This window comes from Dendrobates tinctorius, unplaced genomic scaffold (genome assembly GCF_039654945.1).
Source record: "Dendrobates tinctorius isolate UK_male_01 unplaced genomic scaffold, ASM3965494v1 ptg000103l, whole genome shotgun sequence".
Lineage (NCBI taxonomy): Eukaryota > Metazoa > Chordata > Amphibia > Anura > Dendrobatidae > Dendrobates > Dendrobates tinctorius.
Genome location: NW_027361771.1, coordinates 34,671,585 through 34,683,658, shown reverse-complemented (window position 1 = coordinate 34,683,658; position 12,074 = coordinate 34,671,585).

The window sequence follows — 12,074 nt, the reverse complement described above, 5'->3', positions numbered from 1 at the left end:
TGATGAACTGTATGAATTCGAAATATATGTATAAATGTGTCTCTATGACATGTATAAAATATATATATATATATATATATATATACAGTGCCTACAAGAAGTATTCAACCCCCTGCAGATTTAGCAGGTTTACACATTCGGAATTAACTTGGCATTGTGACATTTGGACTGTAGATCAGCCTGGAAGTGTGTAATGCACTGCAGCAAAAAAGAATGTTATTTCTTTGTTTAATTTTTTTTTAAATTGTGAAAATATTATTCAGAGGGTCATTTATTATTCAACCCCTCAAACCACCAGAATTGTTTGGTTCCCCTAAAGTATTAAGAAGTATTTCAGGCACAAAGAACAATGAGCTTCACATGTTTGGATTAATCTCTTTTTCCAGCCTTTTCTGACTATTTAAGACCCTCCCCAAACTTGTGAACAGCACTCATACATGGTCAACATGGGAAAGACAAAGGAGCATTCCAAGGCCATCAGAGACAAGATCGTGGAGGGTCACAAGGCTGGCAAGGGGTACAAAACCCTTTCCAAGGAGTTGGGCCTACCTGTCTCCACTGTTGGGAGCATCATCCGGAAGTGGAAGGCTTATGGAACTACTGTTAGCCTTCCACGGCCTGGACAGCCTTTGAAAGTTTCCTCCCGTGCCGAGGCCAGGCTTGTCCGAAGAGTCAAGGCTAACCCAAGGACAACAAGGAAGGAGCTCCGGGAAGATCTCATGGCAGTGGGGACATTGGTTTCAGTCAATACCATAAGTAACGTACTCCACCGCAATGGTCTCCATTCCAGACGAGCCCGTAAGGTACCTTTACTTTCAAAGCGTCATGTCAAGGCTTGTCTACAGTTTGCTCATGATCACTTGGAAGACTCTGAGACAGACTGGTTCAAGGTTCTCTGGTGTGATGAGACCAAGATCGAGATCTTTGGTGCCAACCACACACGTGACGTTTGGAGACTGGATGGCACTGCATACGACCCCACGAATACCATCCCTACAGTCAAGCATGGTGGTGGCAGCATCATGCTGTGGGGCTGTTTCTCAGCCAAGGGGCCTGGCCATCTGGTCCGCATCCATGGGAAGATGGATAGCACGGCCTACCTGGAGATTTTGGCCAAGAACCTCCGCTCTTCCATCAAGGATCTTAAGATGGGTCGTCATTTCATCTTCCAACAAGACAATGACCCAAAGCACACAGCCAACAAAACCAAGGCCTGGTTCAAGAGGCAAAAAATCAAGGTGTTGGAGTGGCCTAGTTCAGTCTCCTGACCTTATCCCAATTGAAAACTTGTGTAAGGAGCTCAAGATTAAAGTCCACATGAGACACCCAAAGAACCTAGATAACTTGGAGAAGATCTGCATGGAGGAGTGGGCCAAGATAACTCCAGAGACCTGTGCCGGCCTGATCAGGTCTTATAAAGACGATTATTAGCTGTAATTGCAAACAAGGGTTATTCCACAAAATATTAAACCTAGGGGTTGAATAATAATTGACCCACACTTGTATGTTTAAATTTTATTAAAATTTAACTGAGCAACATAACTTTTTGGTTTGTAAGATTTATGCATCTGTTAATAAATCCTGCTCTTGTGTGAAGTTTGAAGGCTCTAACTTATTTGCATCTTATCAAACCTGCTAAACCTGCAGGGGGTTGAATACTACTTGTAGGCACTGTATATATATACAGTTGTGGCCAAAAGTATTGACACCTCTGCAATTCTGTCAGATAATACTCAGTTTCTTTTTGAAAATGATTGCAAACACAAATTCTTTGGTATTATTATCTTCATTTAATTTGTCTTAAATGAAAAAACACAAAAGAGAATGAAGCAGAAATCAAAACATTGATCATTTCACACAAAACTCCAAAAATGGGCCAGACAAAAGTATTGGCACCCTCAGCCTAATACTTGGTTGCACAACCTTTAGCCAAAATAACTGCGACCAACCGCTTCCGGTAACCATCAATGAGTTTCTTACAATGCTCTGCTGGAATTTTAGACCATTCTTCTTTGGCAAACTGCTCCAGGTCCCTGATATTAGAAGGGTGCCTTCTCCAAACTGCCATTTTTAGATCTCTCCACAGGTGTTCTATGGGATTCAGGTCTGGACTCATTGCTGGCCACCTTAAAAGTCTCCAGTGCTTTCTCTCAAACCATTTTCTAGTGCTTTTTGAAGTGTGTTTTGGGTCATTGTCCTGCTGGAAGACCCATGACCTCTGAGGGAGACCCAGCTTTCTCACACTGGGCCCTACATTATGCTGCAAAATTTGTTGGTAGTTTTCTGACTTCATAATGCCATGCACACGGTCAAGCAGTCCAGTGCCAGAGGCAGCAAAGCAACCCCAAAACATCAGGGAACCTCCGCCACGTTTGACTGTAGGGACCGTGTTCTTTTCTTTGAATGCCTCTTTTTTTCTCCTGTAAACTCTATGTTGATGCCTTTGCCCAAAAAGCTCTACTTTTGTCTCATCTGACCAGAGAACATTCTTCCAAAACATTTTAGGCTTTTTCAGGTAAGTTTTGGCAAACTCCAGCCTGGCTTTTTTATGTCTCGGGGTAAGAAGTGGGGTCTTCCTGGGTCTCCTACCATACAGTCCCTTTTCATTCAGACGCCGACGGATAGTACGGGTTGACACTGTTGTACCCTCGAACTGCAGGGCAGCTTGAACTTGTTTGGATGTTAGTCGAGGTTCTTTATCCAACATCCGCAGAATCTTGCATTGAAATCTCTTGTCAATTTTTCTTTTCCGTCCACATCTAGGGAGGTTAGCCACAGTGCCATGGGCTTTAAACTTCTTGATGACACTGCGCATGGTAGACACAGGAACATTCTGGTCTTTGGAGATGGACTTGTAGTCTTGAGATTGCTCATGCTTCCTCACAATTCGGTTTCTCAAGTCCTCAGACAGTTCATTGGTCTTCTTTCTTTTCTCCATGCTCAATGTGGTACACACAAGGACACAGGACAGAGGTTGAGTCAACTTTAATCCATGTCAACTGGCTGCAAGTGTGATTTAGTTATTGCCAACACCGGTTAGGTGCCACAGGTAAGTTACAGGTGCTGTTAATTGCACAAATTAGAGAAGCATCACATGATTGTTCGAACAGTGCCAATACTTTTGTCCACCCTCTTTTTTATGTTTGGTGTGGAATTATATCCAATTTGGCTTTAGGACAATTCTTTTTGTGTTTTTTCATTTAAGACAAATTAAATGAAGATAATAATACCAAAGAATTTGTGTTTGCAATCATTTTCAGGAAGAAACTGAGTATTATCTGACAGAATTGCAGGGGTGTCAATACTTTTGGCCACGACTGTATATATATATATATATATATATATATATATATATATGTGTGTCTAGATCTATTCATTCTTTGTGTGGGGAAACCTGTCATTGGGCTCCATTATATGTCCATTTAGCTATCCTGCGAGAAAATCTCGCCAGACGGATGTCAAACGAATACTTACATGCGATTAAAATCGCATCAATTAAGAAAAATCGCATCAAAAACGGATCAGTGGTTAAGATACCTTTGTGCGATTTCGGACCGTTAAAATGGGACCGTTTTTTTTTAATGGTTGTGTGTGACTCCAGCCTTAGTATCAAATGAGGAACTGGTGGCAGCATAGCATCCTGGTGTTATTGGGGAACCCTGGCAGTGACGGATCGGAGGTTTATGTGTGTATTCCTTGCCTGTGACTGGTGATATACACACCGCCCTCACTGCAGAGTGCCAGATAGCCAGTACGTGAGAAGTCAGCCTTTCCGGCAACTACTAATCCTAGGTACAGTTCCCTGACTGACCTGAGGATAAGGAGGGCTCCAGAGAGTTGCAAATTCCTAACCGGAACTGAAAGTGGAACCAAAAGTTGTGGGGTGATATATCATGACAAATTGATTATATTCCCAGGAAGTAAATTCCTGACAGCCCCTATATAGAGGAAGAGAGAGCAGCAGCACTCACGTCCTCTGGATGTAAGTAAATTGTCCGAAGAAGGGGAGAGTGTAATGGTCGCTGATTGGTGGCAGGGTTCACATGATGTCACACTATTAAGAGATCGCTGGGAGAGACAGTGCTGACACTGCAGGAATGGCTCCAGTACTAAATGTGAGTATAAGTGTTGTTCTTTAAAAGGGGGGGGGGTTGTCCAAGTAGTGTGCAACCCCTTTAACAATGATTGTGGTTCTCCTATTGAAGAAGTCTGTCCGACTTTAAAACGCATAATGAAATAAACTGCATTTTTCTTCACCATCACTTGTCCTTGGAATTATTACAAGCATTTGAGAAGCAATTTCCTCTTTTTAAAAGTTTAGCAAAGCGCTTAGTACAGTATGCCACCCTACAGTGTAATCCCACACACGCAAATAATCATAGAGGGTCCACATTATGAAGTCGTGATACAGATATTGAAATGTTGCCAGTATTGTCTCTTTAAAGCATTTTCATTCTGACGTGCATTCTGACTATATGGCTTGGTGTAACCCTATTTACACTGTGCGGTACGTCAGGAGAGTATCATACACAGGTCCAGTTAGTTAGAATTGGACCAATGCACAATATGCTTCTGGTGTGGAATGGTTTCACAGTTTAGAGTTTGGAAGAAGACATAATTCCATCGAGTTCAACCTATAACCTCACATGTTGACCCAGAGAAAGGAAAACACTCCATGAGGCAGATGCTAATAGCTCCATATTAGAGGAATAACTGTTTCCTGACTCCATATAGCTATCTGAGGCCGGTTTCACATTAGCGCTTTTTAAGCGCACGCACGGCCGGGGGTAGCTCCGCCCCCGAGCCGGCTCTCTGCCCGGCGTGCCCGCCCCTTGCTTGTAGCGCCGCCTCCTAGCGGACAGCGGCGCCTGCGATCGGCGCACCCTATCTTTAGCATAGGGTGTGCAGATCGTGCGCAGGCCGTGCGCTAGTTGCGCTTTGACCGGCGCTGCGCACTTTTGACGGTGCGCCGTGCGCGCCAAAATCGAACTTTTCGGATTTTGGCGCGCACGGCGCACCGTCAGAAGTGCGCAGCGCAGGTCAAAGCGCAACTAGCGCACGGCCTGCGCACGATCTGCGCACCCTATGCTAAAGATAGGGTGCGCCGATCGCAGGCGCCGCTGTCCGCTAAGAGGCGGCGCTACAAGCAAGGGGTGGGCACGCCGGGCAGAGAGCCGGCTCGGGGGCGGAGCTACCCCCGGCCGTGCGTGCGCTTAAAAAGCGCTAATGTGAAACCGGCCTAAGGCTAGTTTTACACTAGCATATGGCAGAGCTGCGGAGGGATGCAGACTTCCTCCGTGAAGCTCCGCCCACTGCCACGCCTCCTCCGTTCAGCTCCTCCTACATCGGCCTGCGTACCCTATCTTTAGCATTGGGTACGCAGGCCATGCCGATGTATGCGGATGCCTCTGCATGTGTCGTTTTGACGGTGCGGCGACCTGTGCCAAAGGCAACGTGTTGGATTTTGTTGCAGTCCGATTTGGTGGGCGGGGCCCCTCAAGAGTCCGATTTGGTGGGCGGGGCCCCTCAGAGTCTGATTTGGTGGGTGGGGCCCCACAGAGTCCGATTTGGTGGGCGGGGCCACTCTAGGTCAGATTTGGTGGGCAGGGCCCCTCAGGGTCCGATTTGGTGGGCGGGGCCCCTCAGGGTCTGATTTGGTGGGCGGTGCCCCTCAGAGTCCGATTTGGTGGGTGGGGCCACTCTGGGTCTGATTTGGTGGGCGGGGCCCCTTAGGGTCCGATTTGGTGGGCGACTCTGGGTCCGATTTGGTGGACGGGGCCACTCTGGGTCTGATTTGGTGGGCGGGACCCCTCAGGGTCCGACTTGGTGGGCGGGGCTTCTAAATCCACTTTGGCGCACATTCTCTCTCAGGGTCATGCGTCATGTGATGAAGCTAGATTTGCATTTGTGCTGTGGGTTTCGCTTTAAGAGCTGATATTATCTGGCAGAAACTGTGTCCTGGTGGGGTCATGTAAAGTTCGTAGGCATTGGCATAGTAACTGGGTGTGCCTGCGCATATCAATGAGTTTAACTTCAATTTGAATCGCCTCAGGGCATGTTTTCCCTGTGGCAAAATTTTCCTATTGAAATGCATTGAGGAAAATGTTTTTTTCAAACGCAAATTGCGCAAAAACTACAAATCCGATCGACACTAAAAATACTTAGCACACCACTCGTGGACGCTGGCTTTGAAACGACACCTCAACCGAGGTTGTGCGTGTAGCGGTTCGGGCCGCATTAATTGCGGAAATCAACTGAATGGGCGGCACGGTGGCTCAGTGGTCCTGGGTTCGAATCCCACCAAGGACAACATCTGCAAGGAGTTTGTATGTTCTCCCCGTGTTTGCGTGGGTTTCCTCCCACATTCTAAAGACATACTAATAGGGAATTTAGATTGTGAGCCCCATCAGGGAGTCATGATAATGTGTGCAAACTGTAAAGCGCTGCGGAATATGTTAGCGCTATATAAAAATAAAGATTATTATTAACTGAATAAATAGATGTGTACTTCCTGTAGGAAGTACAGATAGCGCTTTGAAATGGTGCCCAGGCGGCCCCTTTAAGAGAGACTTGCCTGCTGCCCCTGCAAGACTTTCAACTCAGGATCCGTTTTAACTGTGGGTGCCTCTCAGGGGCCACTTTGGCCTCAGGGTCTGATTTGGTGGGCGGGGCCCCTCAGGATCCAATTCGGTGGCCTGGGCTTCTCAGGGCTTGAATTGGTGTCCGGGATCCCTCAGGGTCCGATTTAGTGGGTGTGGCCCCTCAGGGTCCGATTTTGTGGGTGGGGCCCCTCAGGGTCCGATTTTGTGGCCGGGGCCCATCAGGGTCCGATATTGTGGGTGGGGCCCATCAGGATTCGATTTTGTGGCCGGGGCCCCTCAGGGTCTGATTTTGTGGCCGGGGCCCCTCAGGGTCCGATTTTTTGGGTGGGGCCCCTTAGGGCCCGATTTTGTGGGTGGGGCCCCTCAGGGCTCAATTTTGGGGCCGGGGCCCCTCAGGGTCCGATTTTGTGGCCGGGGCCCCTCAGGTCCGATTTTGTGAGTGGGGCCCCTTTGGGTCTGATTTTGTGGGTGGAGCCCCTCTGGGTCCAATTTGGTGGGTGGGGCCACTCTGGGTCCGATTTGGTGGGCGGGGCCCCTCAGGGTCCGATTTGGTGGGAGGGGCCTCTCTGGGTCCGATTTGGACGCCAGGGTGGCTCAGCCTCCGATTTGTAGGCCAGGGTCGATCAGCCTCCGATTTGGAGGCCGGGGTGGCTCAGCCTCCGATTTGGAGACTGGGGTTACTCGGCTTTCGATTTGGCGTATCAGGCCTTTAAGATTCATTTCAGTGCGCTGGCCCTTTAAGAATCACTTTGGCGCGTCGGCCCTTTAAGAGCCAGTTTGGCTCACTGGGCTTCTAAATCCACTTTGGCGCACATTCTCTCTCAGGGGCATGCGTCATGTGATGAAGCTAGATTTGCATTTGTGCTGTGGGTTTCGCTTTAAGAGCTGATATTATCTGCCAGAAACTCTGTCCTGGAGAGGTCATGTATAGTTTGTAGGCGTTGGCATAGTAACTGGGTGTGCCTGTGCATATCAATGAGCTTAACTGCCATTTCAATCGCCTCAGGGCATGTTTTCCCTGTGGCAACGTTTTCCCATTGAAAAGCATTGAGACAATACATTCCAATGACGGGAAAATGTTTTCTCAAACGCAAATTGCGCAAAAACTACAAATCCGATCTGTGCGTGTAGCGGTTCGGGCCGCATTAATTGTGGAAAATCAACTGAATAATAATAAGAAGAAGCAGAAAAAGAATAAGTTAGCAGTGTTCGGATTACAAGATAGTGCTTTTTTCAAAGCACTATAAAAATGTGGAAAGAAACATTATTAAAGGGACATGTTGTAAGAGTGGGAGGTGGGGGAATCTAGTTCTATGCTATGGATGCAATTTATTAAGAGGATTCAGGTCACATAGGAGGCAAAGTGTGGTGTGGTAAAAAGAGTATGGTTGCTGTATTTGGCCCTGGGTGACCAGTTTTTCTCAAAGTTATGCACCTTATCTGTTAATATAGCTGATAGTTTTTCATTGATTATATACGAGCAAAATCAACTTTTAACTTCTGAGGAGTCTAGCAATGTTTTTTTTTTACAGACTGAGATGATAGTTTGTTTGGTCACTAGGAATATAAAAGAAAAAAGGGTATGCGAACAGTTGGGGAGATTATGGTTACACTTATTTAGTAAAGCCTCCCAGGGGTTATTCTTTAGGCTATGACCTGATACTAAATGAATATGGAAATAGGAGGTGGAAGAAGAAGAGAAAGTGGAAGAGGAAGTGGAAAAGGAGGAAGAGGAAGAAGAGCAAGTGGAAGTCGAAGAGGTAGTTGAAGAAGAGGATGTGGAAGAGGAGGAAGAGGTGGCAAAGTAAGGAAGTTGAAAAGAGGAAGTGGAAGTCGAAGAGAAAGTGGAAGAGTAAGATAAAGTCGAAGAGGAAATTGAAGAGGAAGTGAAGGATAAAATATAATAATAACAGACAGGAGTATATAATATAGTGTAAAAATAATAACAGAAATGTCACCGGCTCACCACTATAAAAAGCTATCATGATGGAATAGAGGTTGATCCTTTTCAGCGATAAGTTCTGCTTTTGTTTTTGATGCAATCAAGGGCGTAGTGTCCATAGCGGCAGCCCACGCAGCCGCTATGGGGCCTGAGACAGGGGGACCCAGTGTTAAACAGCATTGAACCGCTCCATCCCCCCCATCACAATTTCAACAGTATAAGAGTAGAAAACCACCAGGCTCGGTCAGAACCTCCAGATGATTCGATGGGCCAGGAGTCGGGACAAGGATCCTGTGCAGAGGATGTCTTGGTGTCTGCTCTGTAGAGAGCAGATGAGAAGAGGCTCTACCCACCAGCTACAGTCTTCAGTGGGGGCAGAATGGCTGTTTTATAACATGGCCACTGCTCTCCCTGCCCTGTATATTAGTGCTCAACTCTCCCCCTCCTGCCTTCTGCCCTGTAATTAAAGAGAGTTCTGCAGTCGGGCCCAGGGGGATGGGAGGTTGCACCAGAGAAACATGCATCATGTGCAATCATTTGATGAGAGGGTGAGTCCATGTGTAATGTGTGTCTAAGGCCCCTTTCACACATCAGTTTTGCAGTGATGCTGCTGGATCCGTTTTTTTCTCATAGACTTGTATTAGCATCGGATCGCGACGGATAGCTGCACGTTTCATCCGTTGTTCGACGGATCCGTTGGAAATTCTTTGTCGGCTGGATACAACGGACAGAGCAACTTTTTTTGTGTCCGCCGAAAAGTCGGACAGCGACGGATCAGTCGCCGTCCGTCGTCTGCTAGAATGGACGCCTATGGGCGACGGATCCGTCGTAGTCTGTCAAATGACAGAATCTGGCGACGGATTCCATTTTTTTAACTGAGCATGCTCAGTTCCTCTGGTCACTGGTGTCAGCTGATGGGACAACTGACCCCTTCATCCGACACCTACTACCACTAATTGCAGAGAGAGCAGGAGCGGCGGATGGGAGTATTCATCTGCCGCTCCTGCGCTGAATATAAATAATAAAAATTTAAAAAAATGGCGTGGGTCTACCCCTATTTTTGATAACCAGCCAGACAAAACTCACAGCTGGGAGATGCAACCCTCAGCTGTCAGCAAGGCTAGTTATCAAGAACAGAGGGGTTCCCACGCTTTTGTTTAAATTAAATAATTAAAAAAACGGTGTGGGGGTCCCCCACTTTTTTGACAACCAGCCTTGCTAAAGCAGACAGCTGGGAGCTGGCATTCTCAGGCTGGCAAGGGGCCATTGATCTTGCCCCCCCAGCCTAAAATAGCAGCCCGTAGCTGCCCACAAAAGGCACATTAGATGCGCCAATTCTGACACTTTGCCCGGCTCTTCCCACTTTCCCTGCAGCGGTGGTAAGGCCTGTTTCACAATTCAGATTTTTTTCTGTCAGTCAAAATCCGTCAAAATAGCGGAAAACGGATCCGCAGGCGGACTGACATAAACGGGGGTGAGCGGATTGGCGGATGTACGGATCCGCCGAAGGTAAAAATTTAAAGGAACCGCGCCCGGGGAAGGAGAGAGAGAGAGAGAGAAAAAATTTTTTCTGTCCGCCAGAAATGATTTCAGGGTTAAATTTCCGGGCTGACTTCATTCCTCCAGGCATACGCACTATAAAATGCGGATCCTGCAGCAAAAAAAGCGTTGCATGGTCCGTCCGGGCATGTCGGCGGACGCAAAAAATTTGACAGATCCGCAAAAAAACGGATCCAACGGATGGCCATCCGTCAAGATCCGCCGGTAATGTAAATCAATGGGGAAAAAACGGATCCGAAAAAAAAATGGCGGATCCGTTTATTTTGCAAAACGGCGGATTTTGACTGATGGTCAAAAACGGAAGTGTGAAACAGGCCTAAGTGGGGTAATAAGGGGTTAATGTCACCTTGCTATTGTAAGGTGACATTAAGCCCAGGTTAGTAATGGAAAGGTGTCAATAAGGTTAAATAAACACACACAATAAGAATAAAGTCTTTTAATTAAATAAATAAAAACACAGGTTTTCCATCTTTATTGTTCTCCTAATCCAATCAAAGCCCTTGAGCTCCTGAAAGAAATAAAAAACCAACAATATACCCATACCTGTCGGGCGAACAGTCAAGTCCCATGGCGTAATCCATATCTGGGGGGTAAATACTTTACAACCGGGAGCGGTGCTAATGCGACCACCCTGGCTGTAAAGCACTGAGGAATGAGATGATGGGAGCGGAGGTTCAGTGACTAGCGCTGACATCACTGAAGCTCCGCATCCTCACAGCCTGACCTGGAGTGAACTCTTAAGCGTGGGAAAATCCAAGGGAAGAGGTTACCACAGGTAATGTATCTATTCTTTCTATCTATTCTTTCTCTCTATCTATTCTTTCTTTCTGTCTATTCTCTCTATGTATTCATTCTTTCTATCGATCCTATCTATCCTTTCTATCTATTCTTTTATTTGTATTTTTTCTTTCTATCTAGTCTTTTTTACCTATCTATCCTTTCTATCTATTCTTTCTATCTATTCATTCTTTCCATTCTTTCTTTCTATCTATCCTTTCTATCTATCCTTTCTATCTATTCTTTCTATCTATTCATTCTTTCCATTCTTTCTTTCTATCTATCCTTTCTATCTATTCTCTTTCTATCTAGTCTTTCTTCCTATCTATTCTTTCTATCATTTCTGTCTATCTATCTATCCTTTCTTTCTACCTATCTATTCTTTGTATCTATCCTTTCTATTATTTCTTTCTATCTAATCTTTCTATCTATTTTCTTTCTATCTGCCCTTTCTATCTATCTATTCTTTCTTTCCTTTCTTTGTATTTTTTCTATCTAGTCTTTTTACCTATCTATCCTTTCTATCTATCTATCTATCTATTCATTCTTTCTATCTATTCTTTATCTATTCTTTCTATCTAGTCTTTCTTCCTATCTATTCTTTCTATCATTTCTGTCTATCTATCCTTTCTACCTATTCTTTATTTCTATCTATTCTTTCTATCTATATATCCTTTCTTTCTATCTATTCTTTCTATCTATTCTTTCTATCCTTTATATCTATTCTTTCTATCTGCCCTTTCTATTATTTCTTTCTATCTAGTCTTTCTACCTATCTATTCTTTCTATCATTTCTATCTATTCTTTCTAGCCATCTATTCTATCTATCCTATCTATTCTTTCGACGGATTTGACGGATCCGTGAAAAAACAGAAGAAACGAATGAAAAAACAGATGAGACTGATCCGTTTTTTCGACTGATCCGGCAGTCGGATCCATCAAAAAAAACGGATCCGTCGCATCAGTTTTTTTAGAATCTGCGCCGGATCCGTCGCACCGACAGATTGCGACTGACGCCAAAAAACTGATGCGTGAGCCATGCAGGAAATACAGCACCATGTGCAGCCACAGACCCTTAGTGTCTCCAGAAATAGTGGTATCTGCCTCTCACACGTTGGCGGATTTCTCTTTTAGCATGGATTATTTCTAGTCAGCCCATGGGCTTGAGGTGGCATATAAGTGGTTACTAGGCA